At 36.5% G+C, this 16,887-nt stretch overlaps 1 long non-coding RNA gene across 1 annotated transcript in view; it reads left to right on the top strand.

The window, feature by feature from the left end:
* The window catches only part of LOC141501989 (uncharacterized), a 73,680-nt gene that overhangs the window by 49,810 nt on the left and 6,983 nt on the right, over positions 1–16,887 (top strand). The gene's annotated exons all lie outside the window — the stretch shown is intronic.

Here is a 16,887-nt window from a genome sequence, read left to right as displayed (position 1 = left end):
CTCCTGACTCTTAATGGTTACACTGGCTATCTTCCATGCTGGTAACTCTCCCTTTTCATCTCCATCCCCTGCCTTCCCCAACTTCCTTCAAGATTCGATTAAACCTCTATCTACTCCTCTTTTTTGATTCCCTTTGCTCATTTTTTGGTGTGCCCTTATTTGCCAAGGATGAGGGGGGTGGAATAACTCTCCTATCCTCTTATCAAAATTTTCTCTTCTTGAGACCCATCCAGACTAAATGAAGCAAACTCTTCAGTTGCAAGAGAAAAGGTGAGCTAGCTAACTCTTCCTGGACAAGAAGAAACCTTGTCTAGTTTAATGTCTTTAAGGATATTATCCTGGGGCTTCTTGGAGCAAATGTACTGTACTAATCTAAAAATGGAAGGTAAGAGTCCTCCAGCCTGATAAAATGTCTTCTTACAGTTCCAGTAGTAAGAGATATAGTTTGACACAGATCTTTAGGAGTGCCTCAACTTTATACCACATGAATGACTGCCTACTAAGTTAGGCATATGGCTGTCTGTCATGATCAAGATTGGATTGATTCAAAGTGAATGAATAAGATTCTTTTCAAATAGAATTATCAAATAACTATTTTTAAAAAAGTAAAAATCGAGTTTGATTCTGGGCTTCAGTTTTGTTATATCTGTCAGGTCTAAACTCTGCCTGGTCGATTGTGAAAAGTCAATATCTATGACTTTTGTGGTGAACTCCATGGCCAGAGTCTTTACAACATGGAAGGTCAGGGTAAGCCATTTCCACACTTCTTTCTGAGGTTAACTCAAGATTTACACAGGAAACAGCTTATAGGCACATTATATAAAAATAGTCTGTCTCTTTTTTAAACCTGTATGTTTTTAAAAACCCTTTCTGCTCTTTCTGATTTTCTTATATTTAATTCTCCTTTATTTTAAAATTCTATGACACTGATCTGAGGGACATCAAGCATGAGAATTAATTCCACATTTACTCCACATGGACTGCTCCATGTCCTAATTCTATGCCTTTTGCTTGGCTATCCGTTATACTTGGAGTGTTTTCTCTCCTCTCCTCTGCTTCCTGGGTTTCCTATAGGTCTCTGCTTCAGTTCCACCTTCTATCAGAGGCCTTTCCTAGTGCCTTCTTTCTGAGATTAATTCCTATTTACACAATATAGATCTTTTATTTACATGATTATTTACACATTTTTCTTCCTCAGTTTGAGAATGGGAATTATTTTTAATCTCTTTTTTTTGCAAAGTAATGGAGTTAAGTAATGGTTTTAACCAAGGTCATACAGCTAAGTAGTTATTAAGCTTATGTAGCTGGATTTGATCATGTCCTACTGACTCCAGGGGGAAGCTCTATCTACTCTATCTACCACCTAGCCTCTAGTTTAAAAAAAACACAACTTTTAGCATAAAGTTTGGCATATAGTTAACATTATTATATAGTTAACACTATATTGACATATAATGCTTAACAAAGGCTTATTGATTGATAAGAAACATAGTATATCATCCAATAGTAGAGAAATGAGTTTGAATAAGTGGTAAGTACTATCTGCACTGAACCATTTCCCACAAGACCAATTATTTGGATAGAATAGTAGGTAGATCTTCGGATTTAAGTAATGCTGACTAGAGAGTTCCGTAACACAAAGCTCCCTTGATGCATTTAGAAGACTTCATTGATAAAAATCTGTCTTACACATGGCTTTCCAGGAAAATCTGTTTCTCTTTTATACAGTGCTCTACCCACTGCACCACCTAACGTTTCTGTTTTCCTTAAATTATTTATAGATACTTGGGGAGTGGGACACTTACTTTTCTGTATTCAGGAAATTGTTCATTCTCCCCACTCCCAACCTGGGAAGTCTCTAATTAGATCTCAGATAATTTAAGTTGTATTGTTTCCTTTTCATTAATTGGTCTTATTTAATTAATTATTTCAAAGTATAAAAAGTGTGTCTTCTGCTATATCCCACAATGACAAATAATGGTTTGTTCAGTCATTTTTAGCTGTGTCTGAATCTTCATGATCCCATTTGGGGTTTTAGATCCTATAGTGGTTTGCCTTTTTTTTTTTTTTCTGCAGCTCATTTTACAGTTGCAGAAACTGTGGTAAACAGGATTAAGTGACTTGCCCAGTGTCATACAGCTAGTAAATATCTGAGGCTAGATTTGAACTTAGATCTTCCTGACTCCAAGTCCAGCACTCTATCCACTGTGCCACAGTACTGCCTGATCTTGTGGCTTGGAATATCAGAAAAATCAATGTGATATATAACCTCAAAGCCTCTTCAGAAAAATTCTCCCTGGCAGAGATACCTAGCTGTCCTTTCTCATAGAGGCTGATGATTTTTTATAAATGCTCGTTGACCAGGACTAACTTCAAGATAATCTCACTGACCAGAGTACACAGGCCAAGGGCCTCAGTTTAGGTAACCAAAGGCCAAATGATGTTTGCTTGTGATAGATTTGGACCCATCTGAAGGGTCCAAGGGTCCAAGAAGGAGACTTCTGGCTCCTGAAGTTTGTGCTTCTTTATTCTTTACCAGTCTCATCTGTTTCATCTATTTCTTTTCTTTACTACTCTTTCTCTTCCCTAATTCAAGTCTAGCCACTCCTTCCCTGGTTCTCCTCTTATTCATGCTCTAAATGGAGGTACAGTTGTAGGGTATGTGATATCAGCATTATATTGCCAGATTAAAAGACCACCAAACCTGATTTTTCCCTATTGGTATGCTTTGAGTTCCAGTTTCCTCATTTACAAACTGAAAGGATTGGACTGCATCTTATATTATTCAATAGGGACTCACAAGAGATCTCAGGGGGATCCATGGCTAGATTTTATGACATCTGTGAAGTTGGATGGGAAAAACTACATCTTTATGTTCAACTAACCTCTAACTGCAATTTGGTATTTTCTCCAATTATATAAAAGCAGGATTCTGAGAAGGGGTTTATACCTTCACTAGAATATCTAGTATATCTATGCCTGACATAAAATAAGAACCCCCTAAACTAGAGGATCTTGATGATTCCTTCCAGCTATGAGAAGAATTTATGATTCTAAGAGTCTGGTCCTCTCCTCACTTTTCTTTTTTCATTCTTGCTTATTGTAAACTCCCACTTCTTATCTCCTACTCATTGATCTATAAATGTCTAATTTATTCACTTAAATTTAAACGTTTTTCTACTTCCTTCATGAACAATTAATAAATTTTTACTATCCTCTTCTTTTATATCACGTTTATCTATGAATGTAACCCTTCCCTTTCTTCTACTGAAAGAGCTATCCTCTATAATAAAGACTTTTTAAAAGAAAAAAAGTCTAATAAGACTAACCATTATATTAACTGAGTCTGAAAATACATGCACCATTCAGCACCCATAACTCCTTTGCCTCTGTAATGAAGGGAGGGAGAAACATTTTCTCATCTTTTTTTTTTCCTGGCCAAGTTTGTTTTATTATAATTAGAGTCTTCCTTTTCATTTTTTGGTTGTTATTCTGTCTATATACATTGTTATAGTAATTATATTTTCCTGGTTTTGCTTTCTTCATTCTGTAGCAGTTCTTTTAGATCTTTTCTTGCCTCTTTACAGTCTTCATATTGAGACAAATGACCTCTATCCTCACCTACTCCTTTCCCTATCCCCAAAGAGGGAAACACCACTCTCCCAGGCCCTCAGACTTTTAGCCTGGGAGTCATCCTGGACTCCTCACTCTTTCTCCCTTTCCCTTCACTGTCCATTATCAAGACCTGTCAACTTCACCTTTGTAATCTCACTCTGATACTGCCACCAGTCCAGTGGGAGCCCCCATCACTTGGACTATTACAAAAGCCTGCTGGTAGATCTGCCAGTCTCAAGTCTCTCCCTGCCTCAACCCATCTTCCGTTCAGCTTTTAAAGAGATTTTCCTAAAGTGCTGGTCTGATAATGTCATTCCCCTGTTTAATAACTCCAGTGGTTCCTTATCACCTACAGGATCAAACACAAAATGCTCTGTTTGACACTCAAATTTTTCTTAACCTAGCCCCCTCCTACCTTTCCTGTCATCTTATAGCTTGTTCTCCTCCACATGCTCATTGATCCATAATACTGAGTTCCTTGCTGTTCCCTGAGCAAAACATTCCTTTTCTTGGCTCTGGGCATTTTCTCTGGCTATCCACCATGCCTGAAATGTCTCCCTCCTCAATTTTTTTCTCTAAGTTTTCTTTAAGTCCCAACTAAAATCTTACCTCTTAAAAAAAGCCTTTCCCATCTTTATTAATTCTAGTACTTCCTATATCTCTTACATGTGACTTGTTTGTATATGATTATTTGCTAGTCTTCTCTCTCATTAAATTGTAAATGGTAAAGACTAAATTTTGCCTCTTTTTGGCATATTATACATGCTTGATTAATGTTGGTTGATTTATTGCTATAGGTAGTAAGTGGCACAACTGAAACTTGATCTATAGTCTGAGAGGCAATTGGGTGACTCTATGGGTAGAGCTTAGAGTCAGGAACAAACCTGAGTTCAAATTCCCTTGAAGGTACTACCATCTGTGTCACCCTGGGCAAGTCACTTAATCTTTGAGTACCTCAATTTCCTCAGTTGTAAAATTGGAATATTAATAGCATCCATCTCCCAGAGTTGTTGTGAGGATCAAATGAGATATCTATAAAATATTTACCATAGTTCTTAGAATACAGTAGACACTTAATAGATGCTCATTGCCTTTCCACTCTCCTGTGTTGCCTTATTTTTCAAATCAATTCAATATATTCCAGTTCAATTTAACAAGTATTTATTGTCCTCCTCTTTTGTTTAGTGTAGCAAATCTTATTTTATATTCTGAAATGGGCTGTCTAAAAAAAGGACAAAATTTTGTTTATGCATTCTTGCAGGGTTTCTTTCAGTGTAAAGTATTGGCCTGAACAATAAACTTGCATCCATTATTAAAGTCCCTCAGGAAAACAGAGACAGAGAGAGGAGGATAGAAATCTTAAGAACAATAGAAAAATGGGCCTTTATTGCCCACATGTTGACCTGATGTCCCCTAACATTTTTTCCTTTCTGATCCAAGAGTTCTGAATAATGGATCAAAATGTTATTTTTTTAATTGCCTTTTAAGATGGGTGTGTAAGAAAAAAAGTGGTAAGGGTAATTAGGAAAATCTGGAAAGTTTGGCTCTCTTTCTATTATTACACAGGCACACCCTGCCTAACATCATTAAATGTTTCTGCAAAAGCATGATTTTGGGTGAAACGATATCACAGGGAATGGCTAGTTCCAATGAAATAATATAAATGGAATAGTAAGCAGATTGATGCTCAGGAGAATAATCAGGCTTGAGGGGTTGTTTGGACAGCCATTGGCTACATGATTTGCATCCCAGGTGATTGATTGAAAGATGTTAATGTGTGATTTCATTATAATATTGTGGATTTTAGTTATTAAGCAGGAAAAATCAATGATTGTTGGCTGGGCAAAGCTGCAAGTGCTATGTCTATGCTTTCATTATATTGTTTCAAAATACTCAGTCTTCTATTTTGTATGTCAAGTTCTTTGCTATGAAGGAGCAAGCAAAACAGACTTTTTCTCTAAACTGAGTTTATCCTGACCCCAAACTCAAACAAATCCTCAGTACAGATATTTCTCCTATCACCTCTAGTTATTATTGAAGGTAAGGAAATATAAAGTGTTAGTAAGTGTTTATTTGAAAATGCCTCAGAATAGAAATTATGTTCTTTGTGGTAATGTCAGATTGACAAAGGCATTGGCCTCTGCCACTGACATACCCAGAGAGAGGAAAGGGAATTGGCCTTGGAAGGATGTATCAGGCAGACAGCAGACAGCTGTGTCTGTGGACATTCAACTTGTCATCAGTCAATTCTCTTGTGATGTTCATGTTCCCCAAACCTCTGAGTTGACTGCAATGCAGATGTGAATAGACAAGACATGATCTTGGGAATCTACACGAGCATTATTTGATGGGTACATAGAATGGCACACAAGGAGAGGCAGCTCAGTAACACCATGTCCCCTGTGACTGCACTAACTGGATTTTATTTGAGATTTTTCCCTGCTCCCTTTTCTGTCCTACTTAAACACGTCCTCTCTGATTGCACAAGGATGGGGTTGGTCTAAAATCACAGGCCACTTATGCTGGCTCCTCTTTGCTTTAAACAGGCAGATTTTTGCTAGCAACACAAGTGCTAGGAGCTCTTATCCCTGCCACCGTGGCATCTATTGCTTTCCCTCCTATTGCCACTTCTCTTTGGCTAATGATTTTAGCATGAAATACAATAAACCTCATTTATGGATTCAATTATGCCAAGGCACAATTTGGATATGTAAAAATGTGGATGAGTTCTGATACATGTGTTGGTGGCATGGAATAATTAGAAGGCAGAAGACCTGGGTTTTATTTCAAGGTTTGTCCCTTACTATATATATGACTTTGGACTAGTCAGTTAACCTCTTTGGAATTCATAGAACTTAAATCTAGAGCTAAAAGTGACCTCAGAGACCAACTACTCCAATCCCCACAAATGTTTTTCACATGAGAAAATTGAAGACTAGGGAGTTAAAACAACTTACTGAAATGCCCACAAATATGAAGTTTTAGACACTGGATTGGAATATAGATGCTCTGACTTCAGAGCTAGTGCTCTTTCCTCAGTACGCTGCTGCTTTCCCTTCAATTTCTCCATATATAAAAATTTTGGTTGTTGGGGTGGTAGTAAATATTGATTCTAAGATTCCTTCCAGTTTTATTATTTTTTGAAATATGTTGCTTGCAATCCATCTTCCCTCTCTTTAGGCAAAATAACTACATATTATACCATTTTTGACTGAGGCACACTGGAACTTCTCCAGACCCTAATGCATATATTGTACTGCATTGGCAAAATTTGCATTGGTAAAGAAATGCAAATTAAATTGCAAATAAATATAGAGTACTTCTGAAGGGTAACAGAGGTTTACAACTTCTCACAATAACACTCTCGGTCCTAACCCACCAGATTGCCCTGTGTGGATGAGTCTTAATGTAACTTGAGAGGCAGCTAGCTCTAAAGATATGAAGACTTGGATTCAAGTCCTACTACTGACCCATTAGTTGAGCAGCACTTTTCAAGCACCAAACCTCTCAATACCCCAGGCAATTCAATTCAATAAATGTATATTAAGCATCTACTATGTGCCAGGCACTTTAATAAGTGCTAAGGATATGAATATTAAAAAGAAAAGCAACCCCTCAGGACAGCTAAGTCGCTCAGTGGATAGAATCAGGAGGGCCTGAGCTCAAATGTGACTTCAGACACTTAATAATTACCTAGCTTTGGGAAAGTCACTTAACTCCATCCCCTTGCGAAGAAAGAAAGAAAAGAAAAGAAAGGAAACAACTTCTCAAGGAGCTTTCAGTTCAATGGGGGAAGATAACACACAAAAAAATAGGAATGGAATGACCACTAAAGGGTACTTAGTGTGGGGCCAAAACTAAGTAGAGCTTCTGAAAACTGGAGTTTCCTGGAAAGTTCTGAGCCTTCTATAAAGGAAGAATTTAGAAGGAATTTCCCATTTGTACCATCCAGTCCTTCAATCATAGGGGAGAGGCAACTGAAAGAACTAAGATCCTAAGTATGAAAAACTGAATCAATCAGCATGGTGATGAGATTTCAAGTAATCAGTTTATCTTAGGGGTATGGTGTTACCTGGAATCAAAACCAGAGTGATTGATGGAGAATGAAGAGTTACCTGAGCAATTAAGCAACCCTCTAAGAGTATAAATTATAGATCAGATGCCAACATACATCTATAGAAGGGGTTTAATTATCCAGGGATTCCTTATATCAATCACTAGTATAGCCCCTATCCCTACCCCTATTTTTCATCATGTAACCTTATATCATTATAAGAACAAAAAGAATCTACTTATAATACTATGCTTTCAAGAAAATGGATGAATAGTAGATACACTCAAAAGCTGGGCATACCCAAGCAAATGGCCTCTTCCCAACCCTCCAGGGATAGAAGGTTTGAATCCAGCCTAAAACTGATCTGGATCTCATAGCCTTTGCAGCATCCTCCTTATGGCCAATATAGAGAACACAAAATATTAGAATAACAGCTCATTCCTCCCCAGGAGAATACTACAATCTTTAAGATCTGGGATCTGATCTCAGTCACTAATTGTATGATCCTAGGCAAGTCACTTCATTCTGTTTACCTCTGTTTTCTCATCTGTAAAATGAGCTGGAGAAGGAAATAGCAAACCTTTCCAGGATCTTTGCCAAGAAAATCCAAAATAAAGTCACCAAAAGTCAGACACAACTAACTGAAATAGCTTAGCACAAGAAGACTGATCTTGTTATTGAAGGTGAAGGTGTAGGACCTGAAGTAACTTAGACCAAGTTGAACATTGAGCATCAATCAACAGCAATCATGGTGCTTCATCAGTTACTGCTGCCTGAATTCTCAAAATTCATCTGCAGTCCCCTGGTCTTGCCATTCACTTGGGTGTTACAATGGGAATGTGAGGTGTAGGGTGTGATTATGGTGACCAAGAAAGCATGTGCTTGTGGCTTCACATTGACCTTAGTGGAGAGAATAGATCTAATTCTCTCTTCCTTGACTCCTCACTCAAATATTGTCAATCAGAAAAGAGTATGAGCTCAAGTCACTAGGACTTTTTGAAAGCAAGCTCAATTTTGACTTAGAAGTGAATTGAAAAATCTATATTCACAAAGGAATAAGAAGATCAGAATAAAGGAAGAGGAAGGGAATAATCATTTATATGGTACCCATCTGGTACCCATTGAGTTCCAAATACTATAAGGAGCACTTTTTTATTTTTACAGATTTTATCTTATTTTATCCTCATGACACCCCTGTTGCTATTATCCCCATTTTATACTTGGAGAAACTGAGGCAAGCAAGAGTTAAGTGATTTGCTCAGTGTTATATAAGTATCTGAGGCTAGTTTTGAACTCGTCTTCTAGATTCCAAGTTCAGCATTCAAACTATACTACCAATAGCTATCTCAGATCCCTGTATATATAAAAGGTGTAATACACAATTGATGATTGTATCAGACCAAGTATATTATAGTTGTTTATAAAGGCTGGAATATCATTGTTCAGACCCAACAATGGCGTTGTGGGAAAATGTAAGATTTAGAATAAGAACAATGGGCTACTAGGTGGTGCAGTGGATAGAGCACCAGCCCTTGAGTCAGGAAGACCTGAGTTCAAATCCAGCTTAAAATACTTAATATAATTAGCTAGCTGTGTGGCCCTGGGCAAGTCACTTAACCCAATTACCTTGAATCTTAAAAAAAAATCTTAAAACAAAAAAAGAATAAGAGCAACCAGGGAATAAATTTCAGCACTATGTGATCTTTACCAGTTACTTAACTTCTGAAGGTCTCAGTTTCTTCATCTGTAAAATAAGGGGATTAGACTAGATAATGTCTGAGGTCCCTTCCAGTCCTTTAATGATCTTCTTCAAAAATGTAGTCCCTTTCTAGCAAGTTTGGGTCAGTATAAAGTAAATGCCACATCTAGATTCCCAACCACGTTCTTTTAAAAAAAAATAGATTAGGGGGCAGCTAGGTGGTGCAGTGAATAGAGCACTGGCCTTGGAGTCAGGAGTACCTGGGTTCAAATCCAACCTCAGACACTTAATAATTACCTAGCTGTGTGGCCTTGGGCAAGCCACTTAACCCCATTGCCTTGAAAAATCTAAAAAATAAAATAAAAAAATAAAAAATAGATTCATTTAATTATTAGCTTAGCAAAAATAAATGTCAAAATACTCATACTTTATATACATGATATATATGATTATGCACATGTGCATATATATGCACACACGTATGTATAAGTATATGTGTGTATGTTGTTATTGTTTGTCCTTCATTCTCAAAGAAGATCATGACTTCAGGGAGGAGATACTATAACATGCAAGTGAGTTGGATTTGAGTAAGGGAGGGCGCTATCCTAAGTCACCAGCCTCACTTTCTCCTCTGGAGTCATCTGGGTCCAGTGGCTAGATATGAATCACAACAATTGGAGATGACACTGAATGGGAAGTAGTCAGGGTTAACTTATTCAAGTGTCTGAGGCTGGATTTGAACTTAGGTCCTCCTAATTTCATGGCTGGTGCTCTACTCACTGTGCCACCTACAGCCTCTAGATGTATATGTACATATATATATATATATATATATATATATATATATATATATATATATATATATAAATAATGAGTCTCCTCTGTATTCTTATAACAAACCACTTCTCCATTTAGTTATTTTGAGTCTAGTCCCCATTCCTTTCCATTGTCACTTTTTATGATTTGTAAGCTAATAAGTTACAAGAAGTGAAGGCTAGAGGAGATAGCTGAGTTACTTGTGAAGTACTGTGCCAAACTTTATTGCTTCTCCACAACTTCAATTCAGAATGTACAGAGGATTTCAGCTTAGACTATACAATCTTAAAGAATCTTGGTGATTCCCAATAACTAGCTCTCCCTGGATAGGTTCTGAAATATCAACCTACACTTGATTACTGTTTTCATTTCTGTTCCTTGACTGACTGAAGGAAAAGCCTCTAGCTGCTCTACCCTTAGGTCTATCATTGACCCAAAAAGGAAAAGTTCAATAAATCCAATTGAACAGAAAATTCTTCATTTGGGCTTTCAAGCTGATTAACAAGGCAAAACTCAGGACAAAGAGAATTAAAAGGATTTTATTATATGTGTATCTAGGTGGCAACATATTAACAGACTGATCCCTGGAAATCAGTAGTGACTTCAAGGCAGAGAGAGTTTTTATAGGTAGTTAGTTTTAAGATAATCCAGATAGGTCCACCTCAGCAAAGTCAGTGAGGTCCTTGAATCTCAGTTCTTTTCTAAGATAGTAAGTAGGGAACAATTTGCAGGTAGGGTTAATGATAAAGAGTAGGTAATACAAAAAACCACATACTTGGTGTCTCCTTCTCCTCCTTTCCCAAATACTGGCTAGGAACAATGGGTAACTGAGACAATCTAACTTTCAACATAAGATCTTTCCAGAAATTTGGTACAAGGCTTTCTGGTTATTCTAATGTGACAATAAATCCCATTTCATTGAAATTGTACCAAAGCATGCACTAATGGCAAGTACAAGAGCTCAGACTTCAAGAAAATTTAGGGTCTATATTTATGGAGTATATTATAAATATTTGTATAGCAAGATTGTTTAGCTAGACTAAGGATCTATGTAAGCAGGTCTATAATGGCATTTGCTTCTGAGACAGTTACTTCCATTATGAAACCTTCTCTAATAACTCTGATTATTGAAGTAATCACCTTTCTCAAAACTCATACAACAGGGTAACAAGGTAGCACAGAGATAGAGCACCAGCCCAGAAGTCAGGAGGACCTGAATTCAAATCCAGCCTTAATAATTACCCAACTGTGTGACCTTGGGCAAGTCACTCAACCTCATTGCCTTCCAAAACCAAACCAAAACAACTCATACAGAACTTCACTTTGCATGTGATTCATTTCCCTATTACACTGTACATTCTGCAATTCAATTTTCTTGGATCATTTTGTTCTGTTTGTTTTCTTTTTAGATTTCTCCATTGCTCTCCAGACTTATACTTCTCTGTAGTCATATTGGTGCCCCTTTGAATGTAAGTTACCTGGGCACTTGTAACCCTGCTACCTAGCACAAAGTACTTGCATAATAAACTTAATAAATGTTTGTTGAATTGAGGTGGCAAGGTGATAGGTGATACAGTGTATAGAGAGTGGGGACTGAAAGTGAGGAAGGCCTGAACCTCAGTTGTGTGACCCTGAGAAAGTCACCTCCATCTACCTTAATTTCCTTAGTTGTAAAATGGGGATAAAAATAATACTTGCCAGAATTATTGGGAGGTTCAAATGAGACAATGGCTATAAAGTGTTTATTATGGCACCTGACACTAGTTGGTACTAATATATATGTATATATATATATGCTGTTTCCTTCCTTCTTAGAACTAAATGAAGGGATCTTCTATCAATATTTTTAATCTTCCCCAATCCATTGCTTCTAATACAATATATACTTAATGTTATTTTTAATAAACTGATAAATTATTGAAAGTTTCATGCAGGAATAGACTTGGAAGAGAACTTAGAGATAGTCTAGTTCAAGCTTTTTGTTTTATGAGAAGAAAAACGAGTCTCCAAGAAGGAAAAGTGCCTATCCCAAAATTAATGACCCTTTCCTCTATCCCCAAATTCAGACTTTTGGGAGAAGTCACATTTAAATCCAAAAGTCTATAAAGACTTGAAATAAATCAGTTTTTGTGTGATATATAAAGTCTCTCCAACAAGGTGCCTCCCATACATATGTTTATATCATACAAGATTCTCTGATAATGCAACCATATTAATTTTTGTTCAACAATCTTCTGATGATCAATATTGTTACAAAAAAAAAGTGCTTGTTTTACATAGGCTGGGGAGATCCTTTAAGAAGGCAGGGAATAGGGGCAGCTAGGTGTCTGGAGCATTACCCCTGAAGTCAAGAGGACATGAATTCAAATTCAGCCCCAGGCACTTGACACTTACTAGCTGTGTGACCCTGGGAATGTCATTTAACCCCAATTGCCTTGCAAAGAAAAAGGAAAGGGTCAAAAAAAGACAGAGAAGCCATTCAACTAACTTGCTGCTAGAGACCTAAAAAAAACCCAGACTATGAGGAGCTGGTGTTAAATGCTTTTAGCAAAATTCCCACTATCCTTTGGGAAGAACATTTTTGATCTATGGCAGCAAGACCAGTTGCCATGGTAAATTCAAAGGCAGAGGAGAGTGACTATTTTATTTGAATTACTTTCTTTATCATGTTAGAAATTGAATTTTTTAACCTTCATTATCAGTTAAATAATTCTTATTGTATTTTATGGTCCATGAGTGTCTCATTGTATCCTAATTCTGAGCCAGAATCACCATTAGACCTTGCTTAAAACTAGTTTAAAGCAAGGCATAAAATACTGAGATGTGTACGCCTCAAATGTATTTGCCATGTTCATAAAGAATATTCAGTTAAGTTCTCAAATACAAAAAGTCTTGTGGGCATTTCCTGTTTCTCTTTTCAAGTATGCTCCTTTTGACCAGTCCTGTCCTATCTAAATTTCTTTTTTTTTTTAATTTTTTTTTTCTGTCTAAATTTCAAAAGGAGATATTTAGGCATTTGGGATGTAGCCTCCCTGCTCACTGTAGGTCCATGCTCCTGTTTGCCACAGCACTGCCCCTGTTGGAAAGGTACTACAGAACATCCTAAGGACTCATCTGGTCACACATTTCAAGTCCATTTGGTAAAGAAGAGCGCTGGTCTTATGGAAGATAGCAATAGTCATTTTTATATAAATGAGAGGAAGGGGGGTGCTTATATAGAGAACTCTGGATTTGTAGTTAGGGGCCTAGGCATTTAATTTCAACTCTAAAACTTACCCTCTGTATGACCTTGAACAAGTCATCTTATTTCTGAGTCTTGCATTCCTCATCAATGGAGAAACAATCTACATTGGGGTAGGCAACTATGATTTGTGAAGTTTGTTTTTATACAGTCTAGGAGCTAAGAATGGTTTTTAAATTTTGAAATTTGGTATGTTTAAATGTTTATTTAATAAAGTTTAAATGCAGTGTAATTAAAAATACAGAAACCATTCTTAACTTCTGAACCTTAAAAAAGCAGGTAATGGGGCAGCTAGGTGGCACAGTGGATAGAGCACCAGCCCTGCAGTCAGGAGTACCTGAGTTCAGATCCCGCCTCAGACACTTAATAATTACCTAGCTGCATGGACTTGGGCAAGCCACTTAACCCCATTGCCTTGCAAAAAAAAAAAAAAAACAGGTAATAGGTCATAGTTTTCCCATTCCGGGTCTATATCATGTCCTCTGAAGTTTCTTCTGACAACTTGGTGGCATAGTGAATGAAGTATTACACTTGAATTCAGGAAGATCTGAGTTCAAATTCTGCCTCATACATTTAATTAATTATGTGACCCCTGAGCAAATCATTTAACCTTACAAAGTATAATCTATGTGCTAGTGGCTAGTCATTATAATTATTATGCCAGCACTTAGACCTCTGATCCTATTACTCCCCTTTCAATATTATTTAACTGTAGTCCAACAAAATGCCAGAGGGCAACATAGTGTGGAGAATTCCTAGGACTGAACTGTCTTCTGGGCTCTGCCACTAACTACATGATCTAGGAGATGCCATTATACTTTTCTGAAATCCTGGACTATTCCTTCAGAGGTCTCCATATTGAGGGAGGAACAGCAAAAGGCAGAGGAAGAGCTCACCAGCCCTCCAGTTTCTATCTTAGTATTTAATAGTTTTATTCTGCTACTGATAACCTGCAAGTACTATAGAACATCTCTAAATGTAGTAGCCAGAGTCAAAAGTCCAATTGCCCCAGCTTTGCATTTTTTCTGACTGTTATTACATTTAGAACCAAGTACTGAACTAATCAAACTTAACTTAAATGATTTTCTTCCTTAGAAATATTTGGAAACAGCATCAAACTTTTCACTCCAGAGTAAGTTAAGTATTCCTTCATGTACACTGATGACTTGATCTGTAAACCTATTTCCCTCAAAGATAGGGCAAATAAAAAGTTTAACACATATGGAATTGCTGCAAATTTTGAATAGAATAATTAATAGGCTATATCAGAGAGGTTTGACTATAGAGAATTATAGCTAGAAGGTTTCAGTCTTATCCCCCCCATAAATCAAGGAAACAAATCAGATTCACCTTTATGATGTAAACCATAGTAAAATGTAATGTGTTCTGCACAAATTCAGATAGGACTTTGAAATATAATAAAAAAATAAAAGCCAGATCAAGAAATTATGGAATATAAATGTAATAAAACATCATTGTGCCATAAGACAGATCAAATATAAAGAATTCAGGGGAAGAGCTGCATAAACTGATGATGTGTAGTAAAGAAAGTAGAACAGGAAAACAATCACAACTCACAAGAACTAATGAATAGAGCATTGAACTCAAAGTGAGGAAGATCTGAGTTTGAATCTTGCTCAAGACACTCACTAAGCAGACCACTTAATTTCATAGTCTCAGTTTCTGTAAAATAGTTAATAATTGTACCTACTTCATAGAGTTGTTATGAACTTCTGATAATATAACATATATAAAAAGCTGTGCAAACCTTAAAGCACAATAGAAATGCTATTATATTTAAAAATAAATAACAATAACAATAAAAGTACACTGAACAATTGCAATGAGCAATCTTGGTCTAGGAGAACAGATAATGAAATACAACTGATTTATTTTGACAGCTATAAAGTTGTAAATACTGTCAGATGTAGTCTCTGTATTGATCGATTTTGTTTAACTATTCTTTTTTGTTAAAAAAGGAAAACTCTAGGAGGAGATATGGGATGATATGTCCAGAAATCACTGTGATTTAAAACTAAGAAAATAGCATCAATAAAATTTAAAATAAAAACAAAAAGGTAACATAAAGGTGAGATGGCAAAAGGATATTCTTTTTACTTCCAAAAACCATTTCCCTGGGAGAGTGGTCCTCTACCAATTTAAAGCACCATTAACAATTTTTTTCTCATATCATTCCAATTCCTTTAGAAAAGAAAGGGGTGGGTGGCTAAGTGGCATAGTGGATAAAGCATTGGTCTTGGAGTCAGGAGTACCTGGGTTCAAATGCGGTCTCAAACACTTAATAATTACCTAGCTGTGTGGCCTTGAGCAAGCCACTTAACCCCATTTGCTTTGCAAAAAAAAAAAAAAAAAGGTGTGATAGATGTTGAGTTCTGTCAAGAATTTTTTTTCTTTCTCAGTACTCGTTAAGTCTAATTTTGAAGGGAAAAAAGGTAGATACCAAGTAAACCACAGCAGAATAAAAGGCAGCAATATGCCTTGATGTAGGATAAGAAGGTTCACTGAATCTGATTGGATAAAGAAAAAACATTTTCTTCCTGAAGGTGGCGTTTATGGACTGCTGTTGAAAGAAAGTTTTCCACATTGGTATTTTTTTTTAAGTTTTTTAAAAAGACAGAAAAACAACCCATAAAACCATCTTGTGTAATTCTAGCAGTCAGGTTGAAAGTCATGGAAGGCCACTCAAGGAATGGATGCAGTAGAAGGAGGTCTTTTATTAGATTGCAATCACAGACCTTTCTGTTAACACTGGGATGCAGAATTCACTTTAGGTGAGTTAGAACCAAAATGCCTTTTCTAGGGATAACTAGCTGTCACTTGTTCCAGGTACTAAAAGGGTCACATAAAGAAGGCTTATTTTAAGATCAGGGTGAAAGCAGAATAATCAAAATCATGGTGCCCTTCTGAGTAATTTTGTCAGACCCAAAAAGAGAAAGGCAGGCCCAGGAAAGTTTGAAAAATGTGGCTCAGTATACAGGATCTAAAAATTGTTCCTTTTTTACTGTTCATCAAGGTATTTCTAATTTTGGTCAGACCATATAAATACACACACACATATTATACACACATATATACATATACACATGTGTGTACATATATGGTTGTTTTAACATTACAAAACAAATAAATATGTGCCATAAAGAACAAAATTTTGTCATTAAAAATATGTTTCAAAAAAGTGATTGTGTATTTCCTAATCCCCCCCCATCCACTGTGCTTTCTCCTCTTTTGTTTATTTCCTTCTGTTCTGTATACATTTACTTATTTAAATATATGGCAACCTCTCCTTAAAAAGTAAACCCTTCAGGGTAGAGACTATTTTTGCTATTTTATTTGTATTTCTAATGTTTGCAACACAGATTGATTCATTGATTGTATTGTGCCCTGGGTCCTCCTTATTTATTTTTGGCTTCAGCTCTGGACAAAATTCCAGTAAAGATC

This window comes from Macrotis lagotis, chromosome X (assembly GCF_037893015.1).
Source record: "Macrotis lagotis isolate mMagLag1 chromosome X, bilby.v1.9.chrom.fasta, whole genome shotgun sequence".
NCBI lineage: Eukaryota > Metazoa > Chordata > Mammalia > Peramelemorphia > Peramelidae > Macrotis > Macrotis lagotis.
The sequence above is the reverse complement of the archived record's forward strand: the minus strand, read 5'-3'. Positions and strand labels throughout refer to the sequence as shown.